This window comes from Musca autumnalis, unplaced genomic scaffold, assembly GCF_047663935.1.
Source record: "Musca autumnalis isolate F117 unplaced genomic scaffold, ASM4766393v1 scaffold_1, whole genome shotgun sequence".
In the NCBI taxonomy this organism is placed as follows: Eukaryota; Metazoa; Arthropoda; class Insecta; order Diptera; family Muscidae; genus Musca; species Musca autumnalis.
In genome coordinates this window covers 311,269,703-311,285,979 of record NW_027411644.1, presented here as the reverse complement: position 1 = coordinate 311,285,979, position 16,277 = coordinate 311,269,703, and the positions used below count along the sequence as shown (strand labels likewise).

General features: G+C 37.8%; 1 protein-coding gene across 1 annotated transcript in view; it reads right to left on the bottom strand.

Moving 5' to 3' along the window:
• The window catches only part of Nha2 (Na[+]/H[+] hydrogen antiporter 2), a 285,799-nt gene that overhangs the window by 194,951 nt on the left and 74,571 nt on the right, over window positions 1-16,277 (bottom strand). The gene's annotated exons all lie outside the window — the stretch shown is intronic.

The following is a 16,277-nucleotide window of genomic DNA, read 5'->3' as shown; positions in this document are numbered from 1 at the left end:
TGATGAAAAGTATGTATGTAGAAGACAAACACAAAATTACTATGATGACAACGCTACTACAGAGTCATTCATATCATTGCCATTCTTACAATTCACTCCTTTAGTTACATTCATATATGTATACGCATAATGCTTTGATAGAGTTGTTTGGTCTTACCGGAAAAAATAAAGTCAACATTTATGACTGCAGTCAAAATACCATGAAATATGTGCGTTTATAAAGTACGAACAAAAAATATGAAGAAGAAGTCAAAATGAGAAGGCTTCAGGAAGTTTACCTTACATGAATTGTCCTTCGCAATAAAGTTTGTTCACATAGATATGCATACACAAACCAACCACCCACCCACTGTAGACACTAAAATTGTGTGTCTTGATGATGATACTCTAGAGAAGACAAAACTTTCAACTGAATGTAGTGTGGAGTTGTTAGTAGCTAACTTACATAAAAAATGTACTTTTTTCTTGTGTGTCTTCCTGACCCCACTGCTTAGACAAACTTTTCATTTTTGCAATCGAACAGGTAACAGAGTCAAGTCAGTTTTGAAGTTTATAAAAATAAAATACAAGCTTTTGCCAATGCTGAAGTTTCAATTTTATGCAAAAAATGGTGTCTTTGGATGCAGGACATGTTCGTTGAGACCGATTACATTGCACCATTCGATGGTTAACATTGACGGGGGTTAAGTTATTGTAAATATTGTAAGGCCAGCACATAAACCACTTTACAATTCTCCACATTAATGATGTGTAAAATAAGAGTTAGGACCATTAATAATAATATTATTCTGTGTATGATTTTGCAATTTAAGTTAGCATTATGTTATGCACTCCTTCTGATTGTTACAAAAGAATAGGTAAATTTAATAAACATTCCGAACCCAATAAGTGTGTCGTAGGAACATTTTTGTTGGCATAACACATATTGGATAACAGTGGGTTAGGTCTTCAAATGTGAAATGAAAAATCAGGTCGGGATATACCCTCCTCCATTACAATTATGTACATAATTTCTTGAAGACAACAGCTCTGTAGTTTAAGGAATCATGTTCAAAAAATATATGTAAGTATTAAGACATCAATATTATTGTTACATATTCACAATAACCTATGTTACTTACTTAGCTGGCCCATTACAAAACATTTGTTCCATAGACCGAACTAAGAAAAGATCTCCAATTCTCTCTGTTTCGTGCTTCGCTTTTTGGAATACCGCGCCTTGTCATCTCTTCATCCACTTGTTTGCGCCATCTATTCTATTCTTGCACCGCCATGTGGCTCGAATTTATACGCCTTTTTAGCGGGTTCATCTTCGCTCATTCTTATTATATGGCCTAGCCAACACAATCGCTGCATCTCGATACGTTTAACTATATTGATGTCGTTGAATAGCATATACAGCTCGTGGTTCATACGGCGTCGATATTCACCGTCAACGCAGATCTGTCCGTAGATCTTTCGAAGAATTTTTCTCTCAAACACGCCAAGCACTGCCTTATATGCTTGCGCAAGTACCCAGGCTTCGGAACCATACATCAGCACGGGTAGTTTAAGTGTTTTGTAAAGCGTTATTTTTTGTTTGACGTGGCTTTGAAGTGCTTACTTAAGCCATTACTATTCTTCTTTTTATTTCACAATCGATGTCGTTTATTGTGTTTACGTTGGTGCCGAGGTATACGAAGTCTTTTACTACCTCAAAATTATAGGAACCTACTTCAACAGTTGGTCCGATCTCAATGGACACATTGCGCGTCGACACCATCAACTTGGTCTTCTCGCCGTTTACTTTAGCAGATTCTCCTTCATAAAAGTATCGGTTACTTCTTTTACTGATCGTCCCATGATGTCTATATCATCAGCATAAGCAAGTAACATGTGGCTATTGGTGTAAATTGTGCAACTTCTTTTGACGTTTGCCTCTCGTATAACCTTTTTTTAGCAGGATGTTGAAAAGATCACACGAAAGGCTGTCTCCTTGCCTGAAACCTCTTTTGGTAAAAAACTCTTCGGAGAGGTTCTTTCCTATTTTAACTGAAGATCTTGTGTCAGTTAGAGTCATTTCACAAAGCCGAATGAGCTTTGCGGGGATACCAAATTCAGACATAGCTTGGAATACCTTTGAACGTAGCGGGCTTACGAAGGCTGCTTTAAAAGGTGGTAGGTGTCGATCTGCATCTCTTGGGTCTTCTCCAGGATTTACCGCAGGGTAAATATCTGGTCAATGGTGGACTTGCCAGGTCTAAAGCCGCACTGATAGGGTCCAATAATCTCGCTGACCATGGGCTTTAGTCGTTCGCACAATATCCCTGACAAGATCTTGTAGGCGATAGAGAGAATACTTATGCCCCTATAGTTGGAGCATAAAGTCTTATCTCCTTTCTTATGGACGGGATGCTCAGGTTCCAATGGAGCTAACTAGCTGATGCATACAAATTATCAGCGTGTCGCCTCTGGTTTTGAACAGCTCGGCTGGTAAGCCATCGGCTCCTGCTGCCTTATTATTCTTCAGCCGATTTATTGCTGTCTTTACCTCATCTTGGCTGGGCGGTATACATTCAATACCATCTTCTGGGATTGGCACTGTGGTATCTTCGTCGTCTTCGCTGCTATTGGATACCAACAGTTTTGAAAAATGTTCTTTCCATATCCTGAGTACACTATCTGTATCAGTTACCAAAAATTACCTTGCTGGTCTCTACAGGAGGATGTGCTTGTACCAAAGCCATTAGTTTGATGCTTGACTCTTTTGTAGAATTTTCGGACTTCATTCTGGCTCCTGTACATCTCGATTTTTTCACACTCCCGCTTTTCCATCTCTCTCTTTTTCCTGCGTAAAAGACGTTTCTCCTCTCTCCTTTTCTCCCGATACCTCTCTCGGACGCTACGCGTTGCTACTGATTGTAAAGTAGCCCTATATGCCGCATTTTTCTCTTCGGTAGCAGCACGACACTCCTGGTCATACCATGGATTCCTTGGTGGAGGTCTCTGGTATCCAAGTACTGATTTTGCGGCTGTTTGCATGGAGTGGGCAATGTTTTGCCATTGTCCTGATATGTTATCGGGAAGAGGAGTGCTTTGATTAAGCAGTTGGGCCAGTTGAGTGGAATATTCTGTGGTTATCTGTTGTGATTGCAGCTAACCGATGTCCAACTTCCGTGTTGTGTCTGTTCGCACTTTGTTTGCTACGTTTAATCTGGTACGTACCTTTGCTGCAACAAGGTAGTGGTCCGAGTCTATGTTTGCACATCGGAACGATCGTACATCCAACACGCTTGAAGCATGTCTACCATCTATCACAACGTGATCAATTTGATTTCTTGTTCTTTGATCTGGTGACAGCCAGGTGCCCTTATGAATATCGAGATGCTTAAATCTGGTACTGTTAACTACCATGTTTCTTGCAGCTGCAAAGTCTATCAGCCTCATACCATTGTCAGATGTTTCACTGTGGAGACTGAATTTCCCGACTGTTGGGCCAAAGATATTCCTCTTTCCAATTTTGGCATTAAAATTGCCTAGTATAATTTGAATGTCATGGGCAGGGCAACGGTCATAAGTTACTTCTAAGCGCTCGTAAAATATATCTTTGGTCTGTTCGTCCTTGTCTTCAGTGGGAGCATGAGCGCAAATAAAGCTGATGTTGAAGAATTTTGATTTTAATCGAATTGCAGAGAGTCTTTCATTAGCTGGGGTGAAGCTGGAGACCAGATGTTTTAACCTCCGACCAACTACAAATCCGCAACCAAACTAATGCTTTACGTCATGGCAGCTATAATACAGTGCGTCACCTTTAGGTGTTGTTGTGACGCCTTTCCCAATCCATCGTATTTCCTGTATGGCAGTAATTTCGGCCTTGTACTTTTCAAGTACGTCTGCCAATGCGAAGACTGCACCTTCTCTATAAAGAGTGCGAACATTCCAGGTGCAGATTCGCAGATCATGGCCCTTAAAACGATTGCGGGGTTAGTCAACTTTAGAGGGGTTGGTTTTTCTTTTCTTTCGTTTTTTCATAGTAGGCTGTTCTTTCTAGGGGAGGGTTACTAACCCGACGCCCAAACCAAGTTGTTAACGTTGTTATGGGTGAACGCGCGGCACATGTTACCTCACTACCTTTAACGGATGTTAATGGCAGTTCCCCAGGTGACACCACGGGGAGGTCAGTGTCCTCTTGAGATGAATGACGGACCAAGATAAATCCTGGGCTTTGCCATGTTAAAACCGGTCAGGACCGTTCCTTGGTATCTTCCATCCCCTACGTCACCCTGTCTTTGACGTCATCCCTCTCAAATTATGATTTGTGGGACAATTTTGAATAAACTTAGATGAAGTCCGATTTTATCCCTAAAACGTGTTTTTCATTTTTAGAGATTTCTGGCGATTAGATAATATTTACAGAGTTGATGTATTCTGAGACCTAAAATTCTATGGCAAATAATTTTGTAGAATATTTGGATTTGATATGATCACATTTTAAAGGATTGTTTGAGAGATTTTCGGAGAAAGGTCCAAAAAGACCCCTTTGATGAACCGCATGAGGTTAAAATTTTTAACAAAAACATTGCCCAGATTCTCCTCTATAAAGTTGCCAAAGAGACTTATATGTTTTTGTTTTTCATGGCTGTTTGACAGTTGAACCTCTCCATTTAAAGAAATTTGTAAATACATCGTTTTTCTTGGTCGAAGGCGCAACCACCGTTGTCTAGAAAATTAATCTGCAAGCCGATGCTCTCAAAGTTTAACAAATATGGGGATTATAAAACAATAAGCCCCGGAAGTCTACAAATATATGGAATTTTGAACCACGGGACATTCCTAAACATTTTCTGAAAATTGCATGAAATTAGGTTCAGTAGTTTTCAAAAAATTATGCATTGAAAAGAGTTGGCTTGGTCATTAGTTTTCCAATATATAATAATTATAATTGTTCCTCAAACATCCCATAAGGGACAAGGGAGACTTCTCTCATATCAATGAGTGCACCCCGATTCATATTAGCTCAATGATATGGGACCTACAGTTTATAGCCGAGTCCGAACGGCGTGTCTAAGACACCACCTTTGTAGGGAAGTTTTTCATGGCTGAAATACTCAGGAAATGTCGCCAACATTACTGAGGGGTATTTTGCCACCGTTGAAAAGTGTTTTGATGTTGCCTGGTCGGGGAATCGAACCCATGATCTTATGTGTGCAAGACGGGTGTGCATACCATTGCACCACGGTGGCAATATATAACATATTTAAAAAGTGGACGTGGTCCGGTTATTTGGCTCCAAATATGTACCTAGTATACACACAACCCCATTGTCTCCCAAAATTTATGATCAAACTGATATAATCATAGGTTTGGCTTATACATGTATGCGTTTAAAAAAAGGCGTGGGGATGGTACCCCACCTCCTTTGAAATTCATAAAATATACATAATAACAGCAAACCTTGAGATTGGTTCAGTAGTATTAGAGATATAAAATATTTAAAAAACAAGCGTGGTTGTGTCTTTAGGCCCCAAAGAAGTAACTATATTGTAGATTAATTCGTAAATTTTTAAACCGATACATTCGTAATATTTGCAAATAGAGCGTATTTTTTTTAAATACCGCGCCCCTCTGCAATTCAATAAAATATGTAGCATGTTTCGGGGGCCATTCCTGTACATTCCCTGACGGTTCAGTAGTTTTGGAGATGTAACATATTTTAAAAAAAAAGTGGGCGTGGACAAGTTTTTGGGTCCCAAATAAGTAGGTAAGGTCGGAGACACAACCTGGATTGAATCGCAAATGAATTTCCAAACCGATACATTCGTAATTTTTGTAAATATACCATTTTTAAAGAAATAGGGCACAGGGGAAGTACCACGCCCCTCCGAAATTCAACTAAGTATATATACTATTTTCACCGGGGACCATCCCTGTACATTCCTTGACAATTTCAGGAAAATCAGTTCAGTAGTTTTTGTAGAAAAGATTAAAATTGAAAATTGAAAAAAGTGGGTGTGGTCAAATTTTCTTTGCATAAAAACCTAAGTTGGGTTATGACAAACATTTCCAAAAGAAGAATTATCCAAATCGGTCCAGCCGTTCTTAACTGATGTCATTACTAGACATCAGAATTTTATGCATATGCAAAATTTATGCATTTTACATATTTTCTTATGCAACAAATATTTCAAAAATAGGTCAAAAATGTTTGTATGTACAATTTTTCTGTTTAAAATTCTTTTCAGACAAGTCAATAAAATAGAGAAATGTATAACCACAGCTACAACCTTCAAAATACAGAAAATCGGGAGGTATCGTTCGAAGGTTTGAACCTATACCGACAAATTTTAGGTGGAAAGTTGTTTACCCCCAAGGAAGACTTAATACCAAATTTCAGCCATTTCGGCGGGATATTGAGACCACAACCTTCAAAATGCCGGAAATCGGGAGGTACCGTACTATGGGGCTATATGAAGACGTGGACCTATACCGACAAATTTCAGGTGGAAAGTTTTATACCTACAAGGAAGACTTAATACCAAATTTCACCCATTTCAGAGGGATATTGAGGCCACAACCTTCTAAATACCAGAAATACGGAGGTACCGTTCTATGGAGGCTATATGAGACGATGACCTATACCGACAAATTTCAGGTGGAAATTTTTATACCCACAAGGAAGACTTAATACCAAATTTCAGGCATTTCGGAGAGATATTGAGGCCACAACCTTCAAAATACCAGAAATCCGGAGGTACGGTTCTATGGGGGCTGTATGAAGACGTGAACCTATACCGAGAAATTTCAGGTGGAAAATTTAATAACCCCAACGAAGACTAAATACCAAATTTCAGTCATTTCGGTGGGATATTGAGACAACAACTTTCAATATACCGAAAATCGGGAGGTACCGTTCTATGGGGGCTATATGAAGACGTGCACTAATACAGAGAAATTTCAGGTTAAAAGTTGTATACTCCCAACGAAGACTTTATACAAAATATCAGCCATTTTAGTGTGATGTTGCGGCCACAACCTTCAAAATATCGGAAATCGGGAGGTACCGTTTTATGGGGGCTATATGAAGACGTGAACCCATGCGGACAAATTTCAGGTGAAAAGTTTCTCAAAAAGTTTTACCAAATTTCATCCATTTCGGAGGGATTTTTCGACCACAAATCCTTGTATATATTTTTGCATATGATTTTGCATATGCTCATTTTATGCAAATGTGTAAAAATAAGTCAAAATATGCAAAAATTTCTGGGCCTAATTCGTTTTATTTTGTGATGAAACGAGTTTATGTCTAATCAGATTTTCTCTACGACCATCCTAACCATATATAAATTTGCATAGGATTCCGCTGTCTAGTCATTACCGACGAACGACTATAGATATAGCATTTTTAAAGAAATAGGGGAAGTACCCCGCCCCCTCCGAAATTCAACAAAATTTGTAGACCATTTTAACCGGGGGCCATCCCAGTAAAATGGCTCCAATTCTTGCTCCCTCTATAAACATTGTATACAATTTTCCATTCCACTGTACAATTTAATTCTTTTTTTTTACCTTTTCTGACATACAAACATGTTCATGTATTCTGTTCTATACGTTACAAGCTTGATTGAATGTAAAGGATCTCAGGTACTTCATGTTGAAGTACTATCTTCATCCAATTGCAAAGCAAAAGCGTGGTAGTTGTCAGTGAAGTAAATTTATATTTGGAGAACAAATAGACATGGATGCATTTTCATCACCGAGTGTGTCGTTCACAAATGTATTCTTCGTCTGCTTGCATATACAATTTTCGTCTACTCACAATTTCTCTTCTTAGAAGTTGTTTGAGTTGGTGCATAGTTGTATGTGAGTGTGTGTGAGTATGTGGGTATGTTTTTCTCAGCATAAACTTTGTCGAAAAGAAAATATATTTTATCATGTCATATTAATATTTCTCTATTTTTCTTCTTTGGTTTATTATTTTCTCTCGTTTTTCATTTTTCGTGTGTAACGTGTGTGAATTTTGTTTTGCAGCTAGGTAAGTGATTATTACAGTGACGAATTTGAGGGTAAGAAGGGAAACATGTTTATTTGTTGATAGGAAATATGTTTTACAAACTGCTTAGAATTAGGTTACATAGGAAGCAATGTATGGTAATCTAATAGCGGCTAGTGTCACTGGCAGTTTCAGGGTCCTATCTTTAAGGAAGAAGAAAGCGACGGGTTCCAGTCGACAGACGTTGCCCCAGGCTACTAAAAATGAGGTTGACCTGACCTGTGCAAAGAAATGAATGCAATTCTCCGCTTAAAACGCTTATAAGGCGTCGAGACTCTCTGACGCACCCTTCACCATTAAAGGCAAGCTTTCAACAAACGCGTCTAGGCCACAGTTTTCTAAAAAAAAAACTATGACGAAACCAATGAATCCAAACTTTAGAGGTGGTCTTACCAGATAGACAAACAGAGAGAAAACTATCCGTAAAGGTGCAAACACGACCCGGAACATTAACACGCATGTTATAGTGTCGATCTTTCTTAAGACTGTTAACCCTCAGTCGAACAAACTTCAATCACAAACAGTGGCAGAGAACAGGATGAGATCTTCTGGTGAACAGCTGCCTACCGCGAAGATACCAACGCAATTACAGTTGCTTCCCCCATTTTTATAGTGTGCCTTGTTGGCGATTTTAAAACAGTAAGAACACCTTTTTCTTTAATCCCATTTCAATATGACTTGCGGTTTCCACGCAAAATCATGAAAACCTAAACAAACCCCAAAAATGTGAACTTTGACTGCGATTTATTTAAAAATCCCTTCGACGTTTTTTTATTTTCTCATCTTTTAACATTGTAGTTTCAGAATCTGCAAAAACTTCCCAGGTATAAGCACCTTTCATTTAAAGTTAGATAAGGCGCACCGTAAACGAAGAGTAAAGCCAAGTGGGCAAAACGCCGAAAATCTATGTGGGCTTTTTGCAGGCGTGCACCTGTACCGAGTTTTATATCACCAACGAAGACTAAGTATCAAATTTCAGCTATTTCGGGGGAATATTGAGGTCACAACCTTCAAAATGCCGAAAATCGGGACGTACCGTTCTATGGGGGCTATATTAAGGCGTGGAAATATACCGACAAATTTCATATGGAAAGTTTTGTACCCCCAAAGAGGACTAAATACCAAAGTTTCAGCCATTTCGATGGCCACAACCTACAAAGTACCGAAAATCTTGAGGTACCTTTCTATGGGGGCTATATTAAGGCATGGACCTGTACCGACAAATATCTGGAGGGAAGTTTTATACCTCCAATGAAGACTTAATACCAAATTTCAGCCATTTCAGTGGATTTTTGTGGCCACAACCTTCATTGTTCTATGGAGGCTATATGAAGGCGCGGACCTATAATGACAAATTTCATATGGAAAGTTGTGTACCCCCAAAGAAGACTAAATACCGAATTTCAGCCATTTCGATGGATTATTGTGGCAACAACCTACAAAATACCGAAAATCGGGAGGTACCTTTCTATGGGGGCTATATTAAAGCGTGGACCTATACCGACAAATTTCATATGGAAAATTTGATACCCCCAACGAAGACTACATACCAAATTTTAGGCATTTCGGTGTGATAATGATGCTAAAACCTTCAAAATACCGAAAATCGGGAGGTACCGTTCTATGGGGGCTATATTAAGGCATGGACTTGTACCGACAAATTTCTGGAGGAAAGTTTTATACCCCCAACGAAGACTAAATACCAAATTTCAGCCATTTCGGTGAATTATTGTGGCCTCAGCTTTCAAATTACCTAAAATCCGGAGGTACCGTTCTATGGGGGCTGTATGAAGGCGTGGACCTATATCAACAAATTTCTGGGGCAAAGTTTTATACCCCCAACGAAGACTCAGTACCAAATTTCAGCCATTTCGGAGTGATAATGAGGTAAAAACCTTAAAAATACCGAAAATCGGGTGGTAGCGTTCTATGCGGGATATATCAAAACGTTTACCGATATAGCCCATTTGCAATACCAAACATCCTAGGAGTAATAGAAACTTCTATACCAAATTACAAAGCTCTATCTTAAAAATTGCGAGCTGTATCTTGATTTCAACAGACGGACGGACGGACAGACAGACGGACATGGTTATATCAACTTAGAATTTTACCCTGATCAAGAATATATACACTTTATAGGGTCTCTGATGAAAATTTCGATGTGTTACAAACGGAATGACAAATTTAATTATACCCTCCATATTATGGTGGAGGGTATAAAAAGACTGAGGAGAGGATATGAACCGACCTGTAAAACTGCAAAAGCGAGCAGGTGGAACATTGATTTGGTTTAATGGGATCGACTGCGGTAGTGAAGAGGATAGTGGAAATAGTGCCACTGAAAAAAAATAATTCCCTCAATTTCTGAATGTTCGCAGTATAGACTTGAGTCTCCAACGACGAATAAAATCGCAGAAACCTAAGTAGTAAAAATCAAAGGATGGCGGAACAGAGCGACGGTTACTCCCAGATGATCTGATTATTGCGATCATTGACAAGGCTGACTCCAATTGGTGCACGAGTGACTGTCACTAGTTGTTGATCAAGGCACATCTATAGGACATTCCTATCTCATAAGAAGTGGATCGGAGAATCGTACGACATGGAATCATTTGATTTCCTTACGTAGGTACCGTTGCTGAGATCCTATGCATGATTGTGCCCTTAGTATGGCTACCAACTCGCACCTGAGTTGGATAGGATACTGAGCCTAGTCTTCGCATGGTTAATTGAAGGATCCTGAATACTTCTTCAAAGAAATACGGATTTGTCACCGGCGAAGTCATAAGGGAATGCTGCAATCTGGGCTACGGAAGGTAGCCAGTAGCTCTGCCCCAAGAAGGTTCTTCGTGAGAGATGGTTCAGAGAAAGAGAGATGTCCAATTTTACAAGAGATATCCCCTAGATCATCAGAAATTCAGACAGAAGCCGTCTCTGATGCAATAATTCTCATGAGGAAAGGATTGACGACGTTCAGCACGCAGCAAAACGTACTAAACGAGCTGGTCACAGCCAGCGGAATTCGCCACCTTTTTTGAAGTGGTGAGTGTAGATCGGACCAGAGTCAGATAAAGTACAAACTGCAACATCATACAGCATATTTTTATAACATTCACCATAGTATGGAGGGTATGTTAAGTTCGTTCCGATCTAGACTTCGATCCGTCTGTTGTAATCACTCTAGCGTTACCAAAAATTCAGCTAGACCGAAATATTTTTGCATACGAGTATCTTTTTGCCATAGGCAGTTCAAGCTCGAAGATGGGCTGTACCGTCCCATGTTTTGGTATAGCTCCTATCTAAAACGGTACCTCTCGAATTTCGGTACTTCGAGGATTTTAGCTAAAATTTTTAACCGAAATAGCTGTAATTTGATATTTGAGTTTCCTAGAGGTCACAACACTTCCCATCAAAAATTGTCAACGCAGGTCTATGTTCAGGTAAAGGCCCCATATAACGGTACCCCCCGATTTTCGGTATTTTGAGGGTTTTAGCTAAAATTTTTAACCAAAATAGCTATAACTTGGAACTTGAGGTTCTTTGGGGTCACAACACTTATCCACCAAAAACTGTCAACATATGTCCATGTATATGTATAGCCCCCATATAACGCTACCTCCCGAGATTCGGTATTTTGAAGATTTTAGCTACAATTCTTAACCGCACCAGCTGTAATTTGACACTTGGGGTTCTTAGGTATCACAACAATTCTTCACCAAAAATTGTCAACAAAGGTCTATTTGTAGGTGGAGTACCCACATAACGGTACCTCCAAATTGTTGGTATTTTGAGGATTTTATCTACAATTTTTAACCGAACTATTTGCAATTTGACATTTTCGGTTTTTAGGGGTCAAAACATTTCTCCACCGAAAACTGTGTAGATATAGTACCTAAAATCCTAATATAACGTTGCCTCCGGATTTTCGGTCTAATTAGGATTTTAGGTACAATTTTTATGGAACTAACTGCAATTTGCCATTAAAAGTTCTTAAGGGTCACAGCACTTCTTCACCAAAAATGTTCAACATAGCTCCGTGTTTAGGTATTTTTGAGGGTTTCACCTACAATTTTTAAACGAACTAGCTGAATTTTGACATTTGAGGTTCTTAGGTGTCATGAAACTTCTTCACTAAAAATGGTCAACGCGGGTCCATGTTTAGGTATAGCCCCCATATAACAGTAGCTCCCGATTTCCGGTATTTTGAGGATTTTATCTACTATTTGCAATTTGACATTTAAGGCTTTTAGGGTTCACAACACTTCTCCACCGAAAACTGTTAAAATATAGCCATGTGTAGATATAGTCCCCATACAACGGTACCTCCGGATTTTCGGTATCGTGAGGATTTAAGCTAAATTTTTAGACTGAACTACCGACTACCCGTAACCCCTCCACCAAAAAGTGTCAACATATGACGGTACCATACCCATATGACGGTATCTCCCCATTTGCGTTATTCCACATTTTCTGATTGACTTGTCGACATATGCCCATGTTTTTTACAGCTCCCATACAAAGGTACCTCTCGATTTTATTGTTGGCCGAACTACCGTCGGTTTCATGCCCAAGTGTTACATACGTAATTTTTACTTTTTGAAATACAGGTGGTTTCTAGGATTTTCGCGTATGTTCTTTCTGAATTTCTAGCCGGCCTTTTCCTATCTGCACTAGTTTCCGTGATATCCACGTTTCGGCCCCAAAGCAAAAGTTCTTTTCAGGTATGAAATTAATATTTTAATAACTTACAAATTTAAAAACACATTCCAAAAATCAGAACTTTAATTTTCGATTTGGAAAGTTTGAATTTATTGTGACAAAGATGGGAAAATTTTTATCGACAAATTGTTTATTTCGACCTTATTCGATCTTTTTTTTGTTTTTTTTTTTTCGCTTTGTTCCATGTGATTTACAATATTTTCCATATGTTTCAAAGTGTGGATATGGAACAACTCGACAAAAATTCTATTTTTAAAAAATTCTCTATATCTATTTTATTCCAACAGATATTCCTATAACTCTTGGCAAAGATGTAAAAAATATAAACATTTTCTTCACTCAGCTCCAAGCAGTTGTGACGCAAACATTAAAATGCGATTATCTCAAAACGAGAATATGGCGTATGGAACACTTAAGCATGACACCGACGATAAGTCAACGTTTTGGTATGGACCTATAAAACGGTGGTACTGATTTGAGGTTTTTCAGTTTTATCTACATTTTCGTGCAAGATTTAAAAACTTCCCTATCAAAATTTGTGAACATTGGCCCACGTTGTGATATATCCCAAAAATTCCATATAACGGTACATCCCGACTACCTGTCCGATTTAGCTAAAATTTGGTATTTGAGGTTCCCAGAGCTCAAAAAATCTCCACATAAAATTGTGAAAAAATTAATTGTTGTATAAAAGTTCAGAATATGTCGTGGTGGAGAGTATAAAGAGTTCGGGCCGGCCGTACTTAATGCTATTATTACTAATATCAAGTGACTTTCTGCAGATTAGACAACCCAGTAGATGGAATTCAACGTTTAGGGCCACCAACGGCCCAAACGTAACTTTCGATGTTTCATTTTTCTCCCAGTTTCTTTAGGCCCCAATAAAAGAGAAACTCTGCCTTTTTGCGCCACTGTCTATCAGACTTTAAAATTTATTCTATACATGCGTGGCGGTGGTGGGTCTGAGGGGGTGTTGAATTGACTTCAAGACTGTAACTGTAAAAACTACAACTCATACGTTTTTGCTTCTGCTGCTACTGCTAACTTGCAGGCTTGGTGTAAATTGCAAAAGTTTTTGAGATCCAAGATTGTTTCCACAAATAAATGACCATAGTTTCTCTTGGTTAGTTTTTTTTCTGTTCGTTGTGCTGGCTGCTGAATCTTTGGCTGCTTGACTTGGATGTCATAATTTTGTTGGTTTGTTTTTATTCTTTTAGCTCTTCATTCACAATTCAATTGAGCGCATTGGTCTTAACATGCGTTGGTGTTTTTTTTCCTATTTCTTTGCAAATTCTACCAAAATAAACGAAGAAAAAACTCTACCAAACTTTATACAAAATTGAAGTTATACAACATCAACAAACATATATTCGTAACAATTTTTTATGTATTTTTTTTGTCGAACTGCTATGCAATTACCCAAAAAACGATGAGGAAATGCTAGAAAAAGAGCTACCACACATAAAATTTCGAGTTGTTGTTTTAAACATACAAAAACAAAACTATGATTTTGTAGCAATCCCCAAAAAAGGGGTAGTCATAAAACGATGCTCATTGATGCAAGAACATAGTCATTCTTTGTTGAACCAAAACAAAAAAAACTGAACTATAGTTGAAGAAAAAGTTTATTTGCTACGCTTGGCTGCAGGTGTTAATTTAATAAATTATGTGCTCTTTTGCACTTATCACACTAATATTCACACAAAACTAAGTTTTTTTCTTTTTTTAATTTTGTTCAAGTTTTGTTTTTGAATGTTTATGGTTGGTTTTCTTTAATTTTCTGAAAGGAATATCCACAACAAACTTTGTTAATAAATTATTGTTTTTTTCAGTTCTTTGTTTGTGTTCAAAAGCAATTGCATATTTTCCTTGATGATTTTCATGTTCCAGTTATTAAGTATGGTTCCAAAAGTTGATACGAAATTCTTCAGATCTAGAAATAGGCGAAATATGAACATTTTTCATTTATATACATATGTGCCTATAAATTTGTTTAATAATAGACAAAAATTGGAACATTTCAATTATGTTTACAAACATTAGGCCGGGGCGATTTGTATGGAAGGAAAAAAGTGTTATCGGGCGCCTGGAGATTCTGATCCTTGGGATTGTACTGAGCAAAAAAGTCAACTAGACCATATGTCTACGGTGAAAATCGAGCCCCCGGATTTTGACTTGAAGTTTTTTTTCAAGGATTTTTGGATATTTTGGCATATAACAACCAAACCACTGAGATTTTCGATCCAACACAAAGGCAACAATTGTAGCCAAGACAATAATAAAGAACTCTCTAGTACATCGCAAAAGCATTGGAACGCTCCTTCATGTAGTTATGGCCTCGACAAGGTGCACATTTTTCGGAAAATATCGATAAACGACACAGTGCTACAAAATGGAACTCAAAGTCAGTGGGTGGAAAATTTCTTTTGGAGATGAAAGCCCTTGGTGAGTGTACTGAGAACCCAAAAGGACATTTTCACCATAGGTCAAGTTTCCGAGATATTGCGTGATTAATGGTTTAATTTTGGCCCCTTAATTTGTGATCAAATAACTTTATATCTCTCTAAAGCGTTATTGTAGCTTCATTTTGACATTACACGTCTTCAGTCAACTCGAATGGTGAATCTTTTTGTAGAATATTTCATCCCTCTAACTCAATTCCTTTCATGTCCTTTTCGTCCTTTATTTTTTGAACCGTAGTAAAAGTACCACAAGGCGAGATTTTACAGCATCCAAATATTCTACAAAAATGTTGTTCTGAAGATTTTAGGTACGGTTCTCATTAATGACCAATCGATATTTCCCCGTTTTCATGGTACTTTTTGACATTTTACCGGTTTTTGTTCAGAAAACTATGTTTTGTTTTTATGTATATTCGTTATTGGTCTGTGGTGCTTCTGAAATACTTACCATAAATAGCTTTTGTAATGACGAACACGTTAATAACAAATTTCATTGGAGGACAGATCCGGTTATCTAAATTTTTGAACCGGATATTCTGATATTAAAACCGATTTCGGAACCAGTTTTAAGTAACCGATTAACCGAATATGTATATCATTAGAAAGCTAATAAAATGGTCAATCAAATGACAGTAAGTAGCTGATTACAACAAAAAAACCGCGTTCTTAAACCGATTTTGATGTAAAATATCACTGGGTTCTTTTTGGCGATGAAAGTCGATTAAGATAATATTATAAATCTGGAAAGGCTGTTATGTCATAGGTCAAACTTCTGAGTTATGGCGGGATGAATTTGTGTTATGTTGTTTTTATATCATGCACTTAAAGTTCATCAAGAATGAATTAATTTCGCCATAACTCAGAAGTTTGAACCATGTCAATAACTGTCTATATCATTTTCATTTTTCCATAGCGCAAAATTATAAAATGTTCTATTTCTTATTTTTCCTACATTTTATCCAAAACTATAATGTTTTTTGTTTTGTTCAATATTTATTTTGGAAAGCTTCGTAACCGACAAAGTTGTAATGAGCTACTTGCTGTCATTTAGTTGACCATTTTAT